A 26316-nucleotide genomic window follows, 5' to 3' on the forward strand; every position below is an offset into this window, starting at 1 on the left:
CATTACATAAGATTGTTATTGATACTCAACACCTTTACCCTTGAGTGCATCCAAGGTACCTCCTTGCAGAACACAGTTTAAAGGCTGCCTTGCACAATCGAGATGAAAAGCATGGGTGGGATTTTAAGGTTGTCTTGCACAACTACAAAGAGAGAGCGCATTTAGAACTCAGCTCTGCACAAGTTTGATCATGGAGCAAGAGATTAACTCCCTCACTTAGAAATTTTTTAGTGATTCTTTTCTCGTCCTAGGCGCATTTGAAGTGGATACTTGCATAAGCTTGTGCATGGGTTGAAGGGGTTGAATCATCACTTAGTCAAACTTCCATCATTTCTCCCACCATCCTACAACTAGGGTGCAAATCAAGCCTCACCTTGCATGGCGGGTTTTAACATGTGGCTTGCATAACTTATAACCTCCACCCAAACAAACTCGATATTGTTGAATTTGTTTGCCCTTCCAAAACCCTAGAGCACATCTAGAGGGCTGGTATGCATTGAGCGCACTTGAGACCTTAGGTTGTATAAAAGCTAGGATGGCACTAAAGAGTTGGGGTACACTTTGGTAAGCTTACTAAGACTCCATCCTATTGAGCACATTTGACCTCTTGTCCTACACAAAGCAAAGTCATACATCAACAAGATATGTATGCATAAATTAACGCCGTAAACCATTTTGATCACATCACAACTATCCTCAACTGGGCACAAATCAACCCAAGGCTTGCATAGCGGGTTTGATGGGTGTGCTTGCAAAAACATGAAGTGGGTGCTCTTGAAGGGGTCCCTTATATAGTTTGATGATGAAGAGCAGGTTCTATTACCTTGCTTGCACAAGTTGGAGTGTATTGAGGGGAGTATCTTGCACAACTTAATGAGCGCACCTAGATAGGTGGCTTGCATCCTTACCCAATCACTTAATCAAATTCTTGCATTGCCATCTAAGCTTGCACATCTTGAGATGGTGAGGTCTTGAGGTTGCCTCATACAAGGTTATAAATGGAGCACATTCACCAAGGAATCCTACAATGACTTGCTAGAGCCCACATGAAAGACTAGATTGCACAAGCTAATAGGCACAACTAACAAGGTAACTAGCATCAAAGACCTAGGGTGAACTTGAGTTCCCATCCAAGATTTACTCAAATTTAGTTTGGGCGCACTTGGAAGGTGACCTCGCACAAGCTCCTTTACATGAAATGAGGGGGTTAAAAATTACTTAGGCAAATTTTTCATGTTTTTCACCCCTTAGACCTTGCATTAGGCAAACTTTGAAATTGAAGACCCTGAGCATGTGCTTGCAATTCCTGACGGAACTACAAGCAAGTTTTCCACTATATGCACTTGTCATCGTGTTGTCCTCAATTTTTGATTTCAAAAATTGGACTATCACATGGAAATTTTTATTAAAAAATGAAAAAAAATTACTCTATGGCACGCTTCCCGAGGTAGAAATTCATCCCATCCTTGGACTGGATCGATTGTTGATCCATCCCCAAGCTACGTTTCGAATTTCGTCGCGTTTCGAGTCCGTTTGCTATGTTTTTGCTTCAATGTAGGGGAATTTTTCGATAATTACCAGTAACTGGTAATTTGTTTTTCAAAACCCCCTTGAAGCTTTTGGTCTTGTAGGGGAATTTTTCTCCAATTACAAGTTTTTGGAAACTGGTGAAAAGGGTTTTAAAACCCCCTTTACTAGTAGAATGACTTAAGTGTTTTGTAAAACTTGTAAATGGGTTTTTAAAACCCCTTTACATGTTTTTATGACTTAAAGTTATTTTTTATTTTTAAATAGAACTTGTAAATGGGATTTTAAAATCCCTTTACATGTTTTAAGTAAAATCACTTGTAAAGGGAATTCTATTTCCCTATTACAAGTAATTTTACTTGTATTTTCTTTTCTAAAACCCGAAATTTGCCTTAGAGGCAAAAATATGAACATTTTTAAAACTTGTATTTCCATTTCTAAAACCCGAAATTTCTCCCATGCCTTTGCAAATTGATTTGGGTTCGAATTTTTTTTGGAAGAAAGATAGGGATTCCTTCCAAAGGCGGATTTGCTGCAACTTTGAAGGATTCAAACCCTTGTTCTACGCATCTATCAAACTGATTTTCGCCATTTGTCTTCTTCAACGTTTTTTTTTCTGAATCATGCATTTGTGCCATTTGCCACGGTTTGGAGGTTCGAATCTGCTCTTTCCTAAGGCGTTTTTGATTTAATCATAAATGCGTTGGATTTCAAGCTGCATTCAAACCGTTTTGTGCGCATTTTGGGGAATCGATTTGCAAAAACGCCCTAAAAACCAGTCACGTTTTTTGCAAGTTTCGCACCTTTTTCATTCAAGGTATGCTTTCAATTCTAAATCATTTTTGCTTTCTCTTGTATGTAATGATGAATCAAATCGTTTTTGAACTACTTCCTTGGCATTTTTCATGGCGTTTTTATAGCGAATCGGTTTTTCTTTGGTCACCATGCGTGGCTAAGTTTCTTCCTTTGTTTAATTTCTATTTAAAGGGTTTCATCTTCTATGTTTGGTTGACTCTACAAGCTTGGATCTCTCCTCATCTTTGCAAAGTAATTTTTATTTTTGTATTTCTTTCTTGTTTCTTTCCTTGCAATTTCCTTGTTTAAGTTTTGGTTTTGTTCACGTTCATATTGGGTTTATGAGAGGAAATTCCCCATTTTACAAAGAAATTTGTAAAGTAAAAGTTGTTCTTCCCCATTGAAAATTTTCCTTCTTTACTTGCATTCGGGTTTTAGAAACCCGATTGCAAGTAAGAGGAAAATATATGTTCTTCCCTTTTTGGACAAAGACTTAACCTTCTTTGACCCAAAAGATCAAGTTTCAAAACAAGAAAAAATGTGTTCTTCCCAATTTGCAATCTTCCCAATTTGCAAGTATGAAAAGTTCTACCTCAAGATGCGTTCTTCCCTTTTTGGACAAAGACTTAACCTTCTTTAGTCCAAAAATCAAGTTTCAATGACGGAAAAATCAAGTTCTTCCCAATTTCGGATTTTGAAATCCGGATTGCAAGTTGAAAGTCCTTCCCATTTTGGCATGACAAAGTTCCAAGTGATCTTCCCAAAATTCATTTTTACCTATCCACTTCCAATTCCCTCATCCGTACTTATCATCTTCGTCATTTCCCGCATGCCTAAATATCTTTTTCCGTCCATTCCTTTGATTTTCAGTTTGTAAATAAGTTTGCATTTGGATTTAGAAAACCAATTGCAAATGTGTTCTTCCCAACTTCCAAACTGAAAATTCATTCTCCTTCCATTCAATCATGCTTCGTGTTTCGCAAGTATAATTGCATTCGGAATTTAAAATCCGATTGCACGTTTGTACTTCCCTCTTGTGTACTTGCGAAACATGTTTCAAAACCCGAAATAAGTCAAAAGCTTATTTTTCCACCTCTTATATCTCCTCTCACAAAGCCAAAATACGAAAGTTGAACTTTCTCATTTGGAGGAGTGAAAATGTCTAAAGATGCTGACTTTGATATTGCCTTGATACTCTTGGATTTACATTGCAGCATTCCCGGTTGTTTCCAGATGACAGATGTATCATCATCTCCCACTCCAAAAAAGATGAAATACAGGTATGATAAATACCAGAATGAAGTTCTGCAGTCACAGATCTCCTCCTCCCTTGATCATATCAAGGATACTGAGATAGGGCATGTTGACATGTCTGAATTCATACAAAGGATTCAAGATCCGAAGGAGGGGGATATGCAACGGTTGCTGGACAGCCATATCCATCATGCTGCATCCTTTCCAGTTGCTGCCCTAGAACCAGAATTTATTCTAGCATGTGCTCATCATTTTGACAAGGAGTCACGAGTCATTAGAAATGATGATGGGGAAGTGATCATTCGCCTGGATGCAGAAGCTATAGAGAGGGTTTTCAAAATACCTTCCGAAACCATTTATATAGAGATCTCCAAGCAAAGTGCAGCTGAATACTTTGCCAAAAGGGAGAAAGACTGTAAGCGTCATATCAACAAATGGATTCATGAATCTCGCACTGCGCTTACCAGATGGGCAAAGTTATATCGGTCTGATTTCAAGAATGAGAACGGTGATACTATTACTTTTCTTAGCCGTATGATGGGATTGGAGCATTCCAATGTTTTTGAACCTTGGATGTACCAATTTATTATGTTAGTAAGGCAGTCTCAGCACATCTGTTGGGGTGAAATCATCAGTGATGCTTTGTGTGAGCAACTTGCAGTCGTCCCTACTACCTTCACCTTCTACATGAATTCATATCTCGTGTATATTGTTGCGTCACTTAGACATTTCCCAGGTCTTTCCACCAAGGGTGACCTCATGCTTGTACCGGTTTGGGAATACTATGATCAGTTGCCTCTAAGATCAAGTAGGTCTCATTTCAGAAGGGTTCAGGACGCTTTCTTTGGTCATTATTTGTGTCAATTTGACAAGAACTTGAAGAACAAAAGAGTCTCAGATGAAGCATGGGAAAAGGTGAAAGAATATGGTTGTTTGTTTCTCCAATTTCCAACTTTTACCTACATGAGAGTTGGGTGTTATGGCGGGCAGCCTTACATGCTCCCACGGTACCCAACAGATAAGATTATTCTCATGGAATTGGGAAGGCAGATCATGGTTGTGCATACACACCAGTCAATTAAGCACAAGGTTGGCATGGGTATTTCTTCCAACAACCCATTGAAGATTGGTCAATATTCTCTAATGACTTCAATCAAGGCCAGGGCTATGGAGACTGAGTTGCAGGAAATCAGACTCAAAAGATTCAAACCTAAAGCTGATTTCGATTACCGAGGCATGAAAGAGAAGATCAAGAAAACCTTCATCCATGTACACCGGATAGAAGATATCTGGGCTGACCTTCGTACCGAAAAGGAGATTCGCAAGATGGATTACTGCCGACTCACTGCAGAACAGATTGTGGATCTAAACCTCGCGAACATGCCACAAGGTATGATTGATGATGGTAACGTTCTTGATCCTGAGTTTGTCAATCAGAATGTTGATGAGGCTCCGCTTCCTTCTATCCACTGGTCTCACAAGGAAGGCACTTCTATCTTGGATAGATTTCAGTCAGTTCTTGCCAATACCAATATCTGGCTTAAGAATAATGGTGTCAAGCTCATTAAGATTAAGGTGGGGAAAGAAGATGATTCTACAGGTCCTCTTGGGCGGAAGTCTGAAATTCAACTAGACAACAAAGAAGGTGCATCCTCTTCTATTACGAGGATTAAATTGCGAGTCAGCCGTGCAATGGTGCTTCCTCCTCAGGAAATAACAGTTCAAGGCAAGGAGAAACCACAGTTGGAAATTCATGTGATTGATCCTGAAGCTTCAGAGGAAGAAACTCAATCTGATAATGCTCCTCAGTCACTTTCTATAGAGTCTCCACATAATTCTCTTTCTTCATTTCCTATTGAGGTACCCATGTTTCCTCCTGTGATAGATGTGAGCTCTCAATCTGCCCCTTCAGTTTTGGAATCTCCACAGAACGTCCTCCCACTTTCAGCAGCAGAACCATCTCAAGGCCATCCTCAGGAAAATTTGTTGAATATCTTTTCGGAAGATCCTTCATATGTACCTGTGTCTGATATTGATACTTCTATGACCTGTTTTGATGAGTTCATGACATCTTCATCACATCCTGTCGTCACTCAGCAGACTATGGTGGCTATCCAGACGAACACTTCTCCCAAGGTCACCACTGTTATTCAAACAGAAACTGCTTCTCCCTCTATCCCAGAATCAGAGTTAATGGCTTTACCTCCATGGCTCAGTTCCTTCACTGCAAAGAGGAAGAAGCAGGTGATCTCACCTGATCCCTTCGACTACCAACAGTTGAAACAATCAAAACCTAAAGCTGTTAAGAAGGCAAAGATAGTTTCAAGGGTGATCGTTGATGAAAACCGGATGAGAGTGGCAGAGATTGCTGAACCAATATCAGATAAACCAATTGAAGAAATGCAAGCAGCTGATTATTGGATCACCAAAGTTCAACTGGGTAAGCAGACTCATGAGGTTGTCAAGCACGATGCTCAACAAACAGTGGCTACATTGGTACAACGATATGATGAGGTGTTGACCAAGAAAGATCAACTAGAAGTAGAGAATCAAAGACTCATGGCAGCTATCCAAAGTATTACTCAACCTTCAAGTGGAGAAGGCCAAGTACCTATTTCTTCCAGGGTCAGTGAACCAATCCAAGGTATCGAGAGAGCCGCCCAAAAGGTTCAAGCCTTAGACACCTGAGTTGATCAACTGCATGACTTATGTTCACAAGTCATAAGACAGGTATTTGAAATGATGGTTAAATTGGAGATCATTGAAGATAAGTTGAATCAAATCTTGGGTGCTTTCAAGCTAAATTTGGAGAAGGTTGAGGGAAATTTAGTTTCTTGGCGAAAGATGCCTCAATATCAGTTGGGCGTTCTTCAGGGGCATGACGTGATTCCTTCCAGAGTCACATACATTGAATATGAGGAACTCCTGGAGAACAAATCTCTTGTTCTCAAATCACTCATTGAAGAAATTGATGAAACCTTAAAGTTGCATAAAGCAGTCTTTCAAGATGTGACCTCCCATTGCAAAAAGGCATCCTGCGACATTTTAAATCAGAATGATGAGCTGCTGCCCAAGGAAGAAGTTCTTGCAGACCTGCAACTCAAGATTCATGATGAATGGAGAAGTGAGCAATTCTCAGTCGCTTCCATTCAAATATTGATTAAGTATCAAATTGAGTTGCAGGAAATCCGGTCAGCATTGGAAAAAGGGAATTCCACGCTATGCCAATGCCATGATGTCATCGTAAAAACTAGGGTGGTGGCTATGAACACTCATGAACCAGATCCTGATGAATTGCAGAAAGTTATTCAGAAGTTCGATTTGTTCGTATCTTCAAGAGTGGCAACTTAAGTGTTTTTTAACACTTGTTGTAAATTTTTAAAAATTGTAATTTCAGAATTGTAGTTTCCCTTTCGGCAAGTTGTCATCACTTGCATTTTTGTAATTACTGGTAAGGCAACTACAAGTTGTGTCCGATTAGGACTGTAGTTAGAATAAGTCTTAGTTAGTTGATGAAGTCATAATTAGTTGTTGAATAGGTCTTGGTGGTTGAGGGAATTTCTCAAGTTAGTTAGGATCCTCCCACCTTTTTCTCAAGGCTCCTCTCCTATAAATAGAAGAGAGGGTCCTTTGTAATCTTTATCTTTTGGAAAGCAAGCAAAAACTCTGCCAAATTTACAGCAAGAAGTCTTTGAGCTTATGTATGTGAATTGAAGGTTTTGAAGAATAATAAAGAAGGATTACTCAAGTTTTGAGTCTTTGAGCTACATGTTTGAGTTTGAATCTTTTTATCTCTTTTATGCAAAGTGTTTCTAAAGGAGCTTAGTCCAGTCTGATTTGAAGTCTTTGAGCTGCAAGTAGAGAAGATTAATTAAAATAGGAAATCTCTAGAAGGAGCAGCAAGTCTTTGAGCTTGCATCTATTCTTGAGGAAAAATTATTGTTTGATAAGAAATAGCAGCAAGTCTTTGAGCTTGCATTAGTTCTTGTCTTTGTGTTAAAAGAATAAATTATTCCAGTCTTTGAGCTGTTGTCTTTTATTCATTGTAAAATTTAGTATAGCAAAGGGTAGATAGGACTTCCAATAGTCAAGTCTTTGAGCTTGATATTGCTGTCCCGTCCCGAAGGAAGTGACGGAAGTCTTTGCGCTTTCAGGAAACTTCATTTCCTTTCACTTTAAAGTGGTTACTGCTGTTATTCAATCGCTATCCTTTTTTGTGAAGAGAAAAGGATATTGTCTTTCTTGAAAACAGAAGAAAGATTGTTGTCCCATCCCATTTTACTTTCCAAGTTGTAGTTAGATAGGGGGAGCCTTCCCTTAATTAGGAGAGTTTTTACTCGTGTGCTGTGGTTGAAACCACAATTTTGTATATTTCCCCAAGTGTACAAAATTTTCAACCGACACATCGACTCCTAATGATACCCCTATACCCTTAGCAACTTGACAACCTCCAACTTGACAACACTTGCAACTAAGCAACCTTGAAAACATGACATCATTGACAACCTAACACTTACCACTCTTCTCACTACCAAAGGCTAACAGTTAGAAGATTACTACCAAGCCAAAACGAGCTAACAAAACACCTAAGCCAAGCAAAAAGTGAGGGTCCCCATTTGCAATGGGGCGATGTGTGATTACATCACAACACTTTCTTTTTACTATACAACTCCTAAAAGTGAATTGTCTAAAGGATATTCTGCTTTTTGATGATAACTAGGTTAAAGACGAGTAAATGCAAGAAGTGTTTGTTAGTCATAAAACTTGTGTGCCAGTCCAAAATTTGATATAGCATGTTATTCATCTGGCAAAGCCACTTTAGGAGCAATTACAAAGAAAAAACATAAATCTGTTTTCAACACCTTGATTCTCACTAAAACATGTGGCTACTAAATACACTCTGCAAGCTAAGAAACTTTCAGCTCAAAATGATTTTAGATGGAGAATTACAAGCAAGGTGAAAAGTGTTTTTCATACAAATACTAATTGAAATTTGCAAAAGCTTAATTTGTATGCTATAAGAGTGCACAAATCCATTTGTAGACTAGAAATAAGAATTAAAAGGTTGATAATCAATCAAGTGATGCTCTCCTTGAAAGGCACTTGAATTGTGCATGTCCCTCTAGAAGAAGACTTTGGGTGCAAACCTCTCTCTAGTACTAACATTGCATGTGATTTCAATGCCGCACCTTGCGAGTGCTCTCAGTTTTTATCTAGGTGATATGTGCTACCTTTTACTGTGGTGGCATTATCCCTATCATCGATACTATAGATTAATTATTATACCCAGAGTGCAGAAAATATGGATTGAGAAAGACTCAATATCAACCTCCAAGCAGAAATTATTGAGTGTTGAGTTTGAAATTCTGTGACCATTTCAATTATCTTGCTTTTTAAATTTTTTGTATGACTTTTCTATCCATGGATCTTCTTTGTTCAAATATTATATTATACTATTATGAATGGATTTGAATGGACATTAACCATTAACTCTTTTTTTGGTTCTTAGCTCCTTAAGCTTTCTTTGAAAGAACCTATAGGTGTTTTAGAGTGTCTATTAGTCTACCTTTTTTCCTAGAGAAGGGTCTGATCCATATCTGGCTCTGAATAAAAATCAATGCCCTTAAAATCTATATGGCAGCCCAAGAGCAATGTCAAAGCACACATGGCAAGCCATTTCAATAGTTTTTACCTTTTAACTAAGTTGTCAATTCTAGTTTGGATCCTAATTCAAGTTCATGGATTTAGTTTGTGGATCCAGAAAAAAACAAATTGGGAGTTGGATTCGTTTTGTGTTCACCTGTATTAAAAACATGTAAAATTATAAATATTATGTATATTTATGTAGCCCAAAAAAAGGAATTAAGTGTAGAATACCACATAGCATCATATAATCAACAAATCCACCATTAACTTGAATATTATTTAAACTTTCAAACAAATATATTCATTGTTCAAACTTAATATCAAAATAATAATATCAATTTCAACAATCAATTTTCAATGTCATCATTCAAATGGATTTTCTAAATCATCAACAACATGGACATTAGATGATGCAAGAACATTTGAAAAACCACAAACAATGCCACTACCATTCGCGATAAAAGTGTGCTCACTTTCTAACTACTCAAGTCTGGCTCCATACCACACAACTTTGAGTCTCCTTCCTTGTATCCATGTTGTTTGTGCAAAAAGAGGCACAAGTTGGAACACACATACACTAAATTTTCTGCATTTTTCGAGTGCAATCAATTGTTCTTTACTAAGTGGATGAATGAATATATGCTCCGATTCCTCTCAAATGCATATGAACTAGAAACCTACTAATACAAAGTAGAGGGATAGCTATGAATTATAAAAATTTAAAATTTAAAAAATTATAAATAAAACTTTAAAGTTTAAAGATTAAAAAAAAAAAATTATTAAACTTAGTAGCGATAAAAATGTGATAGCGAGAGGTTGAAAGTGTCAAAATAGTTATCTATGGAAGTACCACCAATTGTAAGCATCTCTTACAAACTTTCCAAGAAAAGCCTCAATACTTTGACGGTTGACCATTAGAGTGTACAAGATCAGTGAACTCGTTTGTTACTACAACATGTAAATCAAGATTAGGGAAAAGTGTACAAATGCTACCTTGTACCCTTCAACAACTTCATAATCTCTATATGGAGCAATTATTGTTGGCACAACAAGAATCTCAGCAATATAATATTTTGGACCTAATGCAAAGGCAACAAGATGTAGTAGGGTGGTCATTTTATTCAATCTATCTTTAATGCACTTGTTTGAAAAAAAGTTTCTTCAAAATCTTGCTCTTTCTCATTTATAATATTCTTTATCTTCTCAATCATTGAGTTGATTGCATCATATATCTCCCCTCAGCAAGTATCGTCCATGTAAATATAATAAATTATACTCAAAACAGATTCAATGAAACTAAGAATATACTCCACACAGTCCCATCAAGCATTATCTATGATCATCCTCTTTGCATTTGTTGCCCTCTCAGTGTTGTTTTTCCTCCATATGGACCAAGATTGACTAATGACCATGCTAGAAGGTACATCTTGAACCTCAAAAATCGTCTTAAGACAATTGTGTTAGGGGCAAAATTGGTCTTGGAAACCTTTTCAAAGGTTGACAAAATTATTAAAAACAAACTTTAAAGAATTAGAATATGTATTACATTTTCAAATTAAAATATTTTAAAAAGTCAGTGTAACTAAACTTAAAGTGAAACTAAAATATAAAATTTTATATTTCTTCACTTACCTTCAATAGCTCCAGTTTTGAAACTGATCTAAATATGCCTTACAACATGTGATGGTTGGTGATGAACATTTAGATCTCCTTGACCTCTACATACAACAAAAAATGTGTAAATTGATTTGATTCAATCAATTTTATTCCCAATCTTTTTTAGCATAAAATTGAGAGAATGGACAACACAAATTGTCAAAAAAATGTGTGAATAACATTTCTCAACCAACAACTTAGCATCTCTACAATTGCTTACATTGTCCATTATAACTTGAACAACATTACGAGGTCCCACTTTCTCAATGGCTGCGATGAGGATGTTAGCAATAAATTGGCCATCCTTCACCTCCCCCTCACAATACACAATTTTTAAAAGCATTGCCCCTTTAGGGGACACTGCAATGACATTGATCTAGGGGCAGTTTTTTACATTTTTCCATAAACATGAGCTCATTTTCCAATAAGGTGCCACCCAGCTTATAATCCAATCCCTTATACCTTTTTGAAGCCTCATTGATTTTTTAACCATTTCTTGCCAATATAGTGAGCCAACAACATTGAAAGAAAACCCATTTGCATAAATACATCGTGTTATGTGTTGCTCTACAACATCTCAAACCTCAAGTTAAAATGTCATTTCCAAAGATCCTTTTAGTCTCTTGTTTGTAGTGGGTTGCTCTTGAGGAGTGGCAAAAAATGGATGGTTCTCCACCACAATAGTAGGATAAGATGGGGCCCAAGGGATCTCATTCCTTGAGATCTTCTCTTTACTTAAGGATGACTTTCTCTATGTAATGTCCCCACTCTACTCAGTATCGGTTATTGATGGGTTAGCCTATTATTTGGACTCTAGTAGGCTAACATGTTCAGATAGAGAGTCTCAGTGGCAGTTCCACTTCCTCAATTCAGTCTTCGGTTCAGTTCCAGGGCCTTAGCAGTCAGTGTGTGGGCTTAGTTGAGGAACTTACTATTTATAGTAAGTTAATCTAGCAGTTGTGCTATTTTTAGTCAGGGCACCTAGACACATGGGGGTTATTCAGTGTTGACTCCAGCTTCAGACAACACGTCAAAAGACTGAATAATGAAGGAGATATTAATATTTTAGTGGTTAAGTTATTTAATTAACCTATACTGTTATTATAAAGTCATAGAGTGACTTTATTAAATTAAAAGCCACTTAAATATTATATAGTGATTTTTATTAAATCACTTAAGTGAATTTGGGCACCCAAGTTGATTAATAAACTATGCAAAGTGAATTAAATACATTTTAATGTATTTAAAAGGCATTTGGGCATACTTCTCGGAAATCATGCATTTTTTGGGTTTATTAAGGTAAAGCAAGCAATTCTCTATTATTGATTATTTGACATTTCTTGTTATTTTCCTCTATGGAATCTTTGACAAGGGTTTCAGAGGTTTGGCCATTGGAGAACGGAAATTCTTCATGGATCTGTGATTGTGAGGCTGTGGAAGACCAGCTGAATTATTGCAATTGTGAAGGCTTAATTCAAGAGTCTTATTGTGCTACAACAGAGATTCTTTATTTCAGATATTGCAGATTTTTCAATAAGGAAAGGGCAAATCAGGTTAGACGCCCCTTTTAGCAGCATATTTCATTTCAATAAGCAGTCGTGCAGTTTCCAGTTGTTGGCCGTACAATTCAAGCTTGGCACGTGGGGTCCAGGAAAAAGATGTTTTGTCTGGGAGGCTGAAACGCCTTCCTATTTTGCAAATTGGTTGTACCATTCCCAACACCCAACATATTCAGGTGGTTTAATCACATTTTTGGCCTGGAGAAATTGTACTCTGGACTTGTACGTCTATTTTGGTCAGTTTCCTAGTTTTCGCTGGCAAACTCCAGAATTCTTTATTTAAAAAAGCTGAGGACCTACGAGTATGTTTTATGTATTAGTTTCATTTGCAGCAGATATCTAATTCATAATATAGATTCAATTGCCCTATATTTAGTATCTATTCAGTTTTATGAGCAATTCTTGTCTAGTGCACTTGTTATTTTTTATTTAAAATTGTTCAAAACCCTTGAAAATCCAAAAACAAATCAGTAATAGTATTTCAGGAGAGTTAGAACCAGCAGGGTTCTTACAGTGGTATCAAAGCTCTGATCCTGCCTTCCTGGAGGATTAGAAGTTCTTATGCATCAGCATCAGTTTGGGCCTCACAGGTTTTATACACACAGGAGACCAAGTTTATAGGGAAACCAGGATCAATTTGAAGAGATACCATTGGAAATCATGGGAGACAGGAATGATGGTGAGCCACATAGAGAGCCTGTTAACAATGAGGACCAAGAAGCCAGAATTATTATCAGGGGTCTAGTAACTGGACAAGAACAGGTGGCAAATGTGTTGCAGTAGCTGACTACAGCCATATAGAAGATCACTATGCCTAGGGGACATAACCATAATCAAGAAGAAAATGGAAGTGTTGTTGGTTGCCCAAGGGCAAGAGTGACACCCACACGCACCTATGATAGGCCTACGTGCCCAACATTTGTGAGAAATGAACCTAAAGAAGAGAATGTGGCTGAGGAGGAAGATGAGGTGGCCTTTACAGATAACGTGATGACACTTCATGATGAGTGGGATGCATTACCACCAAGAGTTAAGGAACATCTTAACTTTGACAGGTTCATTAGTCAGAAGAAGGAACATAGCAGGAAATGGAATTGGAATGACAGGAAACCTTGGAATAAAACTAATGATCTTAGCTATGCAATCAACAAGCTCACACTCTTTACTTTTGATGGCAGTGGTAGAGTTACAGCTAGAGCTTGGATTAGTAAGTTGGACACCTTGACCCTACGTCCTATGTCAGAAGAGGATGCCATTAAATTTTCAACTTTACATTTGGATGGGGTTGCCCATGATTGGTGGCACCATGGGATGGTTACCTTGCATCATGACCTTATTACTTCTTACCAATAATTCACTGATAGATTGGTTGAGCGTTTTGACAAAAGAGATCCAGAGTTGTATTTCAGAGACTTAGCTCAGCTGAAACAAATGGGCAGCTTGGAATCTTATATTAGTGAGTTTCAAAGGCTCTCGGTCATGGTCACAGGTATTTCAAAGAGGAGGCTGGTCATTATTTTTGTTGAAGGTCTTTATGAGCCTATGAAGGGTTGGATTAAGGCATTTGATCCCCCTAACTTGCAAGAGACTATGAGGAAAGCTCATAGCATGGAACTTATAGCTCCACGTGGTAATTTCAACTCAAATTATTCCAAACCATCCTCATCATATAATGACAGCAAATCTAATCCAAAGAAATCAGAAAATGTGGACCAAAAGAAGAAGTTTGCAGCACCTTTGGATAGAGAAACAATTAATAAATTTGTGTAGAAAGAAGCTGTGTTTTTATTGCAAGGGCCCTTATGATCAAAACCATGGTTGTCCTCTCAAGCGTGAGGGTCAAAATAGGCATATGGGGTGGTTTTATGAGGGTGAAAACATGACTGATAACACAGACCAACAAGCTGATCAAGATGATTTAGAGACTGAAAATTCAGAAAAAGGAGTTGAAAATGAAGGAGAATTTGAGCTACAGGAAGCTCATATGTCTAGCATGCAGAGAGAAGGCTCCTTTAGGTTGCATGGACTCTTGGCTGGTCAAAGAGTCGTCTCTTTACTTGATACAGGTGCAACTCATAATTTCATAGATGCACGGTGTTCACGTGTCTAAAGTTGCGGAACTATGACTTCATCCGGCCAACACAGAATAGAAATGCTAAGAATCCTATCCTCTCTTGAGATAAGGAAATCCCTAATGCTGTGTTAATTTGATCAATGGGGATGACCTCAATGTTTTGGCTATCAGGTCTTGACTGCAGGATAGCTTAGTAGTTGATGTGTTTTGCTGGAAACACAAAGGGGACTTACGGTTAGACGGAATTGGTTTCGTACAACTTCCCTAAAATCTTACAATCCTATCTCATCTGATTTGCTTCTAATTGATGCTACTTCAGCTTGACTTGCAGGCTTCTTTGATAAAAAAAAAAGGAAAAAAGGGGGGATAAGGATAAAGAGTGAATAAGAACAGCTAGCTAATTTAACTAAGACAGCATATTTGAACACATAGACGAAAGTCTTAAAATAACTAGAAATTACTTTGCCAGCTAATTAGCACAACTAGGTAAAAACCAATGCAATCATCTAAGGATTTTGAATTTTCAAGCTACTAAATACAAATGATGGACTCTTACACCCATTCATCCAAATCTAATAACCGAACTTAGCACAAAAGGGGCTCAGACTAACCACGCAGAGGAAACAATAATCAACTATTTCTTAATGGTATGAACCAAGATTTTCCATCAAATACATGCGTAAATAACTATCTAAAAGTAAATACAGTTGCAGAAATATAAAATAAATGGAGAAGAGGACCATGCACTCACAGTAAAAAAGACACAGCTTTAATATCCATTAAATTCTATATATATTTCGCCAGAGTTTTTGCAACAATCTTTTTTTCTGCCTGAAATAAAGGAGAAACTAACTCCTTTATATAGAGTTCCCAAAAATGGATGAATGGCCAAGATTAAACTTAAACAAGTGGGCCAGATTCATCCCCTATCAAAACTGCCCATACCCATAAATGGGAGGCAAAATATCAACAACAACAAAAGGAGAGACAATAACTACCCAAAAGGCTATTAATAACTACCCAAAAAGCTGTTCCAAAAAGTGCACATGCACGGAGCTCAAGATTTACAACAGTTTTGGTAGTTAGGAATGAACTTTATGTCTGAAAAAGTGCATTTTAATATTTAAAAAGAAACATATTAGGAAAGCACTTTTTCTTTCTCTGTTGTGGACCCTTTTTCTAAAAATTCAGCCTCGCCGTGCAAATATTCCTTCCAGATGTCCCGACCTGTTGTACGCTCTGGCCTAACGTATTCCTGAAATCTAATGCATAGTTGGAACAACACCATGCTTGGAGGCATAGGAGGATGGTGTATCTTATATTGCATACCCTCCAGGTGGCGATCTACATGCTTCAACCCATCTTTCTAGTTGGACCGATGAGCCTCAAAACTTAATATGTCTGTATGCAGCCCACTGGCAAATTCTAGGTCCTCTATGGAGTATGCGACCTTATCAATTCTCAGCCTATCCTCCCAACTTGGTTGCACTTCATTATCGGACATATTATTCTTCCAGCCCAGGACCATTGATCTAAGGATCTTTCCACCAAGATCCCTCATGTTTTTCAAAATTTCCTCGCACTCCTCTTGCTCTTTATTAATGGTATCTTTTGTATCATTTTTCATGTTGGCAGTCCAGTACCACTCCTTGAAAGTGTTGATGTCGTAGGGATCCAGGATGGCAAGCAATGTGGGAATCTGCGTGTGGGTCCAGAAAAGAGCCCTTATGAGGGGAAGAATCGTACCAACCACCTCATGGATCTTGAAACATTCCCTCTTCACTTCAAACATCTTGACGTGGATGATCTCTCGGTGGTGGGCCATTTCCTTCACATCCTCAATAATCCGCTCTCCCTTCTCTTTAATGTCCCGAATCCATTCTCTGATGACCTTGGCGGTATCACGTACTCCTTCAAACTCGGTTGTAGTCCTTTGTTCCAATGCCAATGGAGGAACATGGGATTCAGCGGCGTGTTGCAATGGTTTCAGCAGGTGATCAATGTACCCCACAGCTTGCTTAGCACGAGTTCGGTACATGTCTCTCTCAGTGGTCATTTCGTCGAGCTGTCTGAGCATATTCTTCACGGAATCCTTGAACTCTTCCCTCTCCTGCTCTTTGGTGGCTTGCCCTATTGGGATGGTCGCAATACTATAATCGGCCAATGCAATCTAATCCACTGGCTTATCTGCAAGCGAGGTAGCGATATGAATGGTGTGGTTCCTTTGCTCATCCTTAGTGATCCTAGAGTAGGTCTTGGGCTTTTTCTTACCTTTGGATTTTATCTCTCCTATGCGAGAGAAGATATCTTCCAAATTAATAGGTGGCTTGACGGCTGCTTTCCGCTGTGCACGAGCAACTAACCAGTCTTGAGGGATGGTCTGTCTAGATGTAATTGCCAAATTCCCACTCTGTCCCTTGGAGGCCTCAACTGGCTCACTGCCTATCTGCAATTGATCGGTCATAGAAGGAACGGATACAGTATCCAATCCCTTACTCATGGTTGAGTTTTCCCCTACCTCTTGAACAACTGTCGGGTATCCTCTTGTTATGGTTGCTCTTCAGTTTTGTCGGGCTCCTGGGTCTCATCCTCCTTTTGTTCTCCCTCAACGGTGGTGTCATCTTTGTCACCGCTATTCAATCGCAATTCATGTCGACTTTTCTATGTAAGCTCACGCTTACCAGCCTCTTGATTAGGTGCAATTTCTCCCTCCTCAGCTTGATTTCCAGGTTCATCAGAGCCAACGACCCTTACCTCTGCATCTTGTTCATCTTGTACTTGAGGATTATTTGCCTCGAGCGCATCAACATCACTCTGTGAAGGCAGAGCAGGTATGTAGTCAAGTTCAACTACATCATCCTCCGAACTGGGGTCTCTGGATGATGAACTAACTTATGGCCTCCTGATAGGGATCTTTTCTCTTCTAGTTCTTTTGAATGTCTGAGTCCCTCTATTGGCTCTGGCTTTCTTCCTCTTCTTTCTAGGTTTCTCAACCTCTTCCTTTGGTGCGCTTGAGGTTCCTTCATCCTCTGAAGACTAGGAATCAAGACTGCCCATCAGATTGTATGTGAATTGAGTCCCTTCATGGGTCAATCTCTCGATTTGCTGGGATAACCAGTGATCGGTATACCTCCTTGGAGCTTCCATGACCGCCTCAAAATCAGTGATTGGATCCTGAGTCCAATCAATGCCTGGCAAGAGGTATTTAACTACCTCAAATTCTTGGACTTGCAAGCAATTACCATAATCCGTCACCTGATCTGGGACCTGACGGTACTCATAAAGCCGCATTTGATGGACACTTAGCCTACAATACTCACGCCGTCGGACCTCATAGTCATCGGATCAGTTGCTCCAATAATCCTCAATTGATGTCTTCGCCCTATAGAGCCTACCATAGGCTCTCTTTGCCAATTTATCATGATCAAAGCACTTCCTAGGGAAATGTTCTTGCAGGCCATAGGACGCTAATTCAGCAAACAACTCCTCAACTTGCACCGAATTTTTGAAATGCATATCGAGGGCACCCAAGATCATGGGGAAGGTGAATCCGGACTGCTTCTTATCTCTGAGTAGGCTACCTGTTGGGTGTGCCTATCTTGCAACTTCCATAAGGACTATTTTGTCTGTTGGATAGCGTGGAAGTCGGAATGGTGCTCCCTCAAAGCCTGTTATCCTTATGTAAGTGAACCTAGGGAATTGGATAAACCATGCACCATATTTCTGTATCAAAATGGTAGCCTACTCTGAAAGCCTTATGTGCAATCCTCCTTGCATCAATCTGACTAGGTGCATCGTAAAGGCATCATTGACACGCTCATACTAACCAATTGCGTAAGCAATGTTAATCTTTTCTCTTTGAGCTATGTCATAAAAATGCAACTGAGGGTAGCATTCATACACCTTTACCTGATTCGGCCCATTCCCAATCTCACCTTTCTTGATTAACCCTATAAGTGGCTGGTGTCGGGCAAACATGTAAATCAAGTAGGAAGTCATGGTAAAGTACTTCTTTTCTTCAAGATCGACCAGTTGTGTATGGATATTGTCACTGATGATCTGAGCCCAGTCGAACTTGGACTTCCCAGCAAAGATCTGCTCAGTAAAGTAGAACATCCATTCCTCAAAAAAATTAGATTGAGGGAGTCCCATAACCCGGCTGAGTAAGGTGACCATATCACCATACTCATTATAAAAATCACTTATGGGGGTCTTTTTACTGATCCTAATGCTTGGGGGCCTTCTTTCTTTGTACCATTCTTCGTTTATCAACGTCTTGCATTTAGCAGGATTCATGTCATAAGCGACCTGCACCTCATCAATAGTTGTAGCAACAAGATTATCGAGAAATGGGATATCAAATGCCTCCCCAATGGCCTCAAGTGTGAAATCAGCCAGCACCATCCCCTCTAGCACCACCAATATGGTTTCTGGTTGATAATGTCTGGCAGCCTCAACCACTAGTTCATAGTTCTGCACGGCCGGAGGGAAACCTATTGCTTGAGCAATACGACTCTCCATCATCCGCCTGGGCTTGCCATAGGTGTTTGGAGAGTATACCCTGTTCCTGAAATCTTGAATGTCTATGTGGCCTAAATCAGTATCACCTATGTTCTCCCATATGCTCCGGACCTTCGACTCCCTAACTCCTCCCCTTTGGTATTGGTACTTCATTTTCTCACCTCTGCGGGGAATGTCAGACTTGGAAACCCGAGACGTTCCAGTTGCACCAGGTGTCTTTGAGAATTCAACTGTCGATCTAGGTATCTATCCTGCACAACCGAACACGGATTACGAGACGAGATAAAGGAACCGAACGGGTTAGCCAAAACAGAGGATGACGTTAGCGCATAAAACCAATGATCAATGGGAACATCGAATTTGAAAAAGCATGACGCTTCAATAAAAAGAGCTTGATTAATTGGAAATGAAATGCTACTTGAAACAGGAAATTAAGCTGCATCTGTTTAAAATTTTCTACTTGTAGCGGGTTCCAAAAGTACCACTTCCAACCAATTATGACGGCACGGGCAAATTCTTGATTTTGCGACTCAGGGTTCGGATGCTTTAATGATTGCCAATTTTCGTACTTGGAAAAGAGTTTTGCTTAAGTTCAGTTTTTAAAATATTCAAAATTTCTCTAAGTCTGAATTTTATTTCAACGGTCAATTTTCCTAGCCGGTTTTGTTATTGCATGCTATGCTTGATACTTTCAAAAATCATGACCAATTTTGCATAAATTAATGATTTGAAGGAGAGAATCGAATCTTACCTAGCGGATTGCCCAATGTAGAATGAACTTCGGAGACTTGGGCGATTTTGCAAAGTGTAACGCCTTTCTATTTTCCCGTTTGGTGCGACTTTGGACTGCAAAGGTTTTTGCGCGAGCTTTCAAAGATAAAATGCCCCTTTTCCTTACATGCGATTTCGGACTGCAAGGGCTTTTGCAAGCTGCTGAGGTAAAACCTATCACGTGATTTTCGGACTGCAAAGGCTTTTTGTAAGTTGCTAAGGTAAAATCTATCATGCGATTTTCAAACTGGGAGGGTTTATTGCCAAGTTCGAAGAGTTAAACGCCTTCCTCCTTTTACGATTTTCACCGTTTGACAATTTTTGAGCTGGAGGCATTAAATGCAAATACTTTAAAGCTTAACACCCTTTTAGACTATTTCACGATTCTCTTTTCTTGCCTGATTGCGGGGTGAAGAGACCATTCTTTGCAAGCTTGTAAAGTGACGCCCTTTCTTATGACTTGCATTTTCGGGTTAAAATGATAAAATGCAAACTTCACGATTTATAGAAACGACACTCTACCCTATTTTCGGGGTAAAACCACTTTTTTGCAAATGTTAAAGTTTATCGTTTTACATCATTTTGGCCATTTTCGGGTAGAAAAGACTATTTGCAAACTCAAAAAAGCGCCTTCATTAATATATTTCGCGATTTATATGATGCTTGCCCATTTTCAGGCTGGAATGACTATTTGCAAACTTTAAAACTTAACGCCTTTCAACTTTTCGGGGTAAAAGACTATTTTGCAAACCTCGCGCCTTGTCATTTTCAGGTAAAAAGGTCTTTTTGCGAAATGTTTAAAAGTGAATGCCTAACTTAGATTGGCATTTTCGGGCCAAAAGCACCTTTTGCAAGGTTTTTAAAAAAATCAACGCCTTTCCCTTATGCTTGAAGTTCGGCCTAAAAAGGCCTTTTGAAAAAGTTTATGAGGATTAAAACGCTTTTACCATTTTCGCGATGGGAAGGCATTTTGCAAATGTTTCAAGTTTAACGTCATTTTGCATATTGGCAATTTCAGGCTAGGAGGTGATTTTGGAAAGTTTTCAAAAAATAACATCTTTCTATTAACTTGCGCGATTTCCATGTGCTTGCCCAATTTTGGGTTGGGAGGACAAAATGAAAAGTTTGAGTTCAACGCCAAATTCGGCCTAAAAGGCCATTTTGCAAACCCATGAACAACTGACATTCTTGCCTATTTAGCCGATTTTCAGACTCACGCGAAAATTAGTATCCCTTGGATTGATTTTGAATATTTAAAATTGCGAGACTCTCTGCAAATCCACCCCTTGGCCCTACAACTTAAATTAACAGGCGCCTCAAAACTTAACGGTTGCATAGCTCATGATTCAATCCTCTCATCACGGACGGGATCATGCCTGACCTCTTACGAACTCCTCAGGACTTAAGGAACCGGGCGGGCTCACTCTCCTGTAGAACCATTGCTTCACTACTACCTCTGAATCTCAAAAAAATGGCGGATAAAAATCAAAATCCTACACCGGGCGAGACGAAAATTGGAAAAGAAACAAGGGGGACCCTATCAGCGACGAGGAGTGTGTGCAACACACAACACACGGTTGGTGGAGAAGCGAGGTATTCAAACTCAAGAGTTTGAAGGTATAAGAGTGAAAGTTGTTGATGGTAACACTCTCACTTGTGATAGAATGATTCCAGATTTACCTATGAAACTCAATAACTATGAATTCAAAGCTGATTTTTATGTAGTTAACATGGGAAACATGGATGTGGTCCTTGGCATGACGTGGCTTAATGCAATAGGTGAATTTACACTCAACCTTAGAGAAATGGAAATGAAATTCAAGGTGGATGGAACTAATCATGTGCTTGAAGCTATTAAGGCCAACAACTTGAAAGTAATCACTCTTAAAAGAATGGAGAGACTGGTTAAACATGATATGGTAGAGTGGGCAGCAGAGTGTAAGTTAATGCCTACATATGAGGAGCAGCATAAAACATCCTATCATTCAGATGTTCAGGAGCTTAGAATTATAAGCACACTAAGGTGTTTAGTGACATACCACCTAGTAGACCTCCTGATAGAGGCATAGAACACATCATTGAGTTGAAGGAGGGCACTAAGCCCATCATGATTACACCTTACTGGCACCCAAAGCGTTTGAAGGATGAAATTGAGAAAACCATCAAAGAACTTTTAACTATGGCACACATAAGGCCGAGTAAGTCTCCTTTCGCTTCATCTGTGGTTTTGGTGAAGAGGAAAGATAGTACACTTGTTGTCCTCATTTTTGTTTCCAAAAATGAAGGACCACTACGGTGAAATTTTTTATGAAAAATGAAAAAAATTACTCTATGGCACGCTTCCCGAGGCAAAATTTCGACTAATCCTTGGACTGGCTTAATCCTCAGTCCATCCTCGAATTACATTTCGAATTTCGTCCAATTCTGGGTTCGTTTGCTATGCCTTTCCTTCAATTTCGGGTTTTAAAACTCAGACTGCACGTGGAGAATTTTCTTCAAACTGCAAGTTTTAATGATATTCATTGTTATGATCTTTGTAGGGGAATTTTTGACCAATTACATGTGCACTTTTATTTTAAATATGTCACTTGTAATTTATTTTAAGTTTCCCCTTTAATGTTTTTATCTTTTTATTGTTTTTTGGTCATTTTTAGTTAAAATAGGGATTTTTTGGCTCAACTGCAAGTAAACTTGTAGTTTGTTCAAAAAACCCCTACTTTAATGGTTTTCACATGTAATAGGGATTTTAAATCCCCATTACATATGTGCAAGTGTTTTTAACTTGTTGTAGGGATTTTATTTCCCTTTTACATGTATTTTTAAACTTGCAGTTTGCTCCAAAAAACCCGATTTTGCCTTGCAAATGCATTTTTGACAATTTTAAACTTGTCATTTGTCCAAAAAAACCCGATTTTGGCTTGATGAGTGAAAAAGTGAAAAATTAAACTTGCTATTTGTCTTAAAAAACCCGATTTTGGCATGAAAGTGGGAAAAGTGAAAATAAAACTTGTTATTTTCTCTCTAAAACCCGATTTGCTTCATTTTGGACAAATCGAACTTGTCATGTGTCTCCCAAAACCCGATTTGCATGAAAAATTGATTTGTTGAAGATTTCAAAGCAATTTTTTGTGGAGATTTTTTAAGGAGGAAAGGCGTTTTTTCTTCTACCCTATTTTCATGCAATCATCAACATCTTTCATGCCAAATGGAGGTTATATTGACTGGTTTTTGGAGCTAAATCAGCAAAAACGTGGTTCTTTAAACCCACATTTTGGGCGCTTTTTACTTCATAAATATGCACACTCCTAAATCGTTTTGCCCTTTCCTACTAAGGCGTGGAGGGTGAGAGGTTTTTCGCACCATATGATGATGTTGTTAGAGTTTATTATGGTGGCCACGTGATTTCCTTTGGCCACGTTTTCTCCCTTTGGCAGCGTTTTCAATCATTTGGATCATTGCTTCTTGTTCTACCTTAGGCGTTTTGCTCTAATGCACACTCTCATTGGCATTTTGGTCCTCCAAGTTTAAGATTGCTGCTATATTGGGGGCATTTTTACAAAAAACGTGATAAGGGTTTGATATTCCAGATTGCTCCTTTTCACCGGTTTTGCTTCTTCATTTCAAGAATTGTTGCATTATTGGAGAAGCATTTTGCATTTTTAAGAAAGGTATGTTCTCCTTCCTTTCTTCTCTTCATTTTATTATTTTCTTGTTTTCTTTATTTTTCGTTATTAGTTACATTTTTTGGCATGTGATGTTCTTCCCCAAAAAATTTGGTTTTCAAATCTTCCCCTTGAAATGCAATTGTTGAATTGCATTGTTCTTCTCAAAATTCCCTCTTAACTTGTATTTGGGATTTTTAATCTTGATTAAAAGTTCGCTGGAAATTTTTGTCCTTCCCCTACAATTAAGGAATTTAATCATTTTTGGTTAAAATTCCAAACTTGAAAAGTGTGAAATACCCCTCCCTTGCAAATTCGGGTTTTAAAAACCGGATTACATGTTGAAGAGTTCTTCCCATTTTCATAAAAATGACTTTCCCGGATATTCCCGTTTCTATTCATTCACGTTCCCCATATCCGTACTTTCAATTTCCATCATTTCCCGCAAGTCAAAATCTCATTTTTCGTCCATTTCTCCATTTTCGAATTTACAAGTGTACTTGTATTCGGGTTTTAAAACCCCGATTACATGTATGTCCTTTCCAACTTGTATACTTGCGAAAATTCTCCCAAGATCCGAAATTGGTCAAAGTCAAGATTTTCCCATTTCTACATATCTCCCCTCTTCCGCTCACAAAACCGTGAAATTCAGAAATCAAAGTTTTACCCATTTGAAGAAGGAAGAATGATATTTGCAGCTGACTATGATGTTGCCTTAACTCTTTTAAGTCTTCATCACAGCATTCCAGGTTCACAATCAATGTCAGATTTGTCGGCATCACCAACTCCAAAGAAAATGAAATACAAATATGATAAATACCAGAATGAGGTTGCACCTTCCCAGGTTTCTTCTCCTTTGGATCGCATCAGAGACACGGAAATAGGGCACATTGATATGGCAGAATTCATCAACAGGGTAGAAGATCCACAGGATAACAACTTGCAGCGGCTGTTGGACAGCCATATCCATCATGCATCTTCCTTCCCAGTGGCTGCCCTAGAACCTGAATTCGTTCTTGCATGCGCCCATCATTTTGACAAAGAGTCAAGAGTCATTAAAAATGATGATGGTGAAGCTATAATTCGTCTTGATGCGGATACAATCGAGAAGGTCTTCAAAATACCTCCTGCACCTGTTTATATGGAAATCACCAAAGAAAGTGCAGCAGAATATTATGTGAAAAGAGAAAAAGATTGCAAGCGACACATCAATAGATGGATCCAAGAGCCACGTCCTTCCTTCTCAAGATGGGCAAAGTTGTACCGTTGTGATTTCAAGTGGGAGATAGGAGACACCATCACTCTTCTCAGCAGGATGACGGGCCTTGAGCACTCTAATGTCTTTGAGCCATGGATGTATCAATTCATTATGTTCATACGGCAGTCGCATCATATTTCATGGGGTGAAATCATCAGCGATGCTTTGTGCGAACAACTTGCAGCAGTTCCTACCACTATGACCTTCTTCATGAATTCTTATTTGGTATATTTAGCAGCGTCACTTAGGCACTTTCCAAGTCTTTCTACCAAGGGTGATCGCTCGCTTATACCAGTTTGGGAATATTATGACCAGTTGCCATTGAAACCTAGCAGACTGCATTTCAGAAGTCCAAGATGCATTCTTCGGATATTTCATGTGTCAGTTTGACGTGGATCTCAGAAACAAAAGAGTATTAGATGAGGCATGGGTCAAGGTGTCTGAGTATGGGTGTTTGTTCCTGCAATTTCCCACCTTCACCTATATGAGGATTGGATGCTATGATGGTCAACCATACATGCTTCCAAGATACCCAACCGATAAGATAATTCTTATGGAGTTGGGAAGACAGATCATGGCTGTTCATACTTTTCAGTCTGCTAGACACAAGGTTGGAATGGGGATCTCTAGCACAAACCCATTGAAAATTGGTCGATACTCCCTTGTCACATCTGTGAAGGCCAAGGCCATGGAGGCTGAATTGCAGGAAATCAAGCTTAAGAGGTTCAAACCTAGAGCTGATTTTGATTATAGAAGTATGAAGGAGAAGATCAAGAAATCCTTTGTGCATGTTCATCGCATTGAAGACATCTGGGTAGATCTCCGCACGGAAGCCGAAGTTCTGAAGATGGATTACTGCAGGCTCACTGTTGAGAAAATTGTTGACTTGAACTTGGCAGATATCCCACAAGGGATGATCGATGACAAGCATATACTTGATCCTGAATACACTTCACGAAGGGTTGAGGAAGCTCCACTTCCTTTGATCCAATGGTCACACAAGGAGTGCGTCTCCATCCTTGACAGATTTCAGCCTATCTTGGCCAACACTAACGCATGGCTGAAAAGTAATGATGTTAGACTTATCAAAATCAAGGTTGGTAAAGAAGATGATTCTACAGAGCCTCTTGGACGGAAGTCTGAGATTCAGATTGATAACAAAGAGGGTGCTTCTTCTTCAGGCACAAGGATCAAGTTACGAGTTAGTCGTGCAGTACTGCTTCCTCCTGAGGAGACAACTACTCATGGGAAGGAGAAATCACGGTTCCATGTTCGGGTGATCGATCTGGATAATCCAGAAGAGGGGCAGCAATCTGATGATGCGCCTAAGTCTCCAGTTTCAGACTCGCCTCACGAGGTCATTCCTCCAATTTCCATTGAGACGCCTCTTTCTCCTCCTGATTTGCTCATAGATGAGTCTCCTCAGAATGCAGTTCCCATTTCAGCATATGAGCCTTCTCCTGATCGACAACGAGAAAGTGTATTGAAAGTTCCTGAAGATAATCCCACTTGCATTCAATTATCAGAAATTGATACTTCTACTTCTGGTTTTGAAGAATTCATGAGGCAATCTTCATGTCCATTGGTAACTAA

At 38.9% G+C, this 26316-nt stretch overlaps 1 protein-coding gene across 7 annotated transcripts in view; it reads right to left on the reverse strand.

Moving 5' to 3' along the window:
• LOC131075956 (long chain base biosynthesis protein 1) overlaps positions 1–26316 on the reverse strand; it is a 289362-nt gene that overhangs the window by 253917 nt on the left and 9129 nt on the right. For 2 of the 7 annotated variants that reach the window (XM_058012953.2, XM_058012949.2), the window contains exon 2: positions 10855–10940. The exons of the other annotated variants lie outside the window; for them this stretch is intronic. The gene's annotated coding sequence lies outside the window, so the exon portion shown is untranslated. The remainder of the gene's footprint in view (positions 1–10854; positions 10941–26316) is intronic. 7 annotated transcript variants of the gene reach the window in all.

This window comes from Cryptomeria japonica, chromosome 9 (assembly GCF_030272615.1).
Source record: "Cryptomeria japonica chromosome 9, Sugi_1.0, whole genome shotgun sequence".
Classification (NCBI taxonomy): Eukaryota; Viridiplantae; Streptophyta; class Pinopsida; order Cupressales; family Cupressaceae; genus Cryptomeria; species Cryptomeria japonica.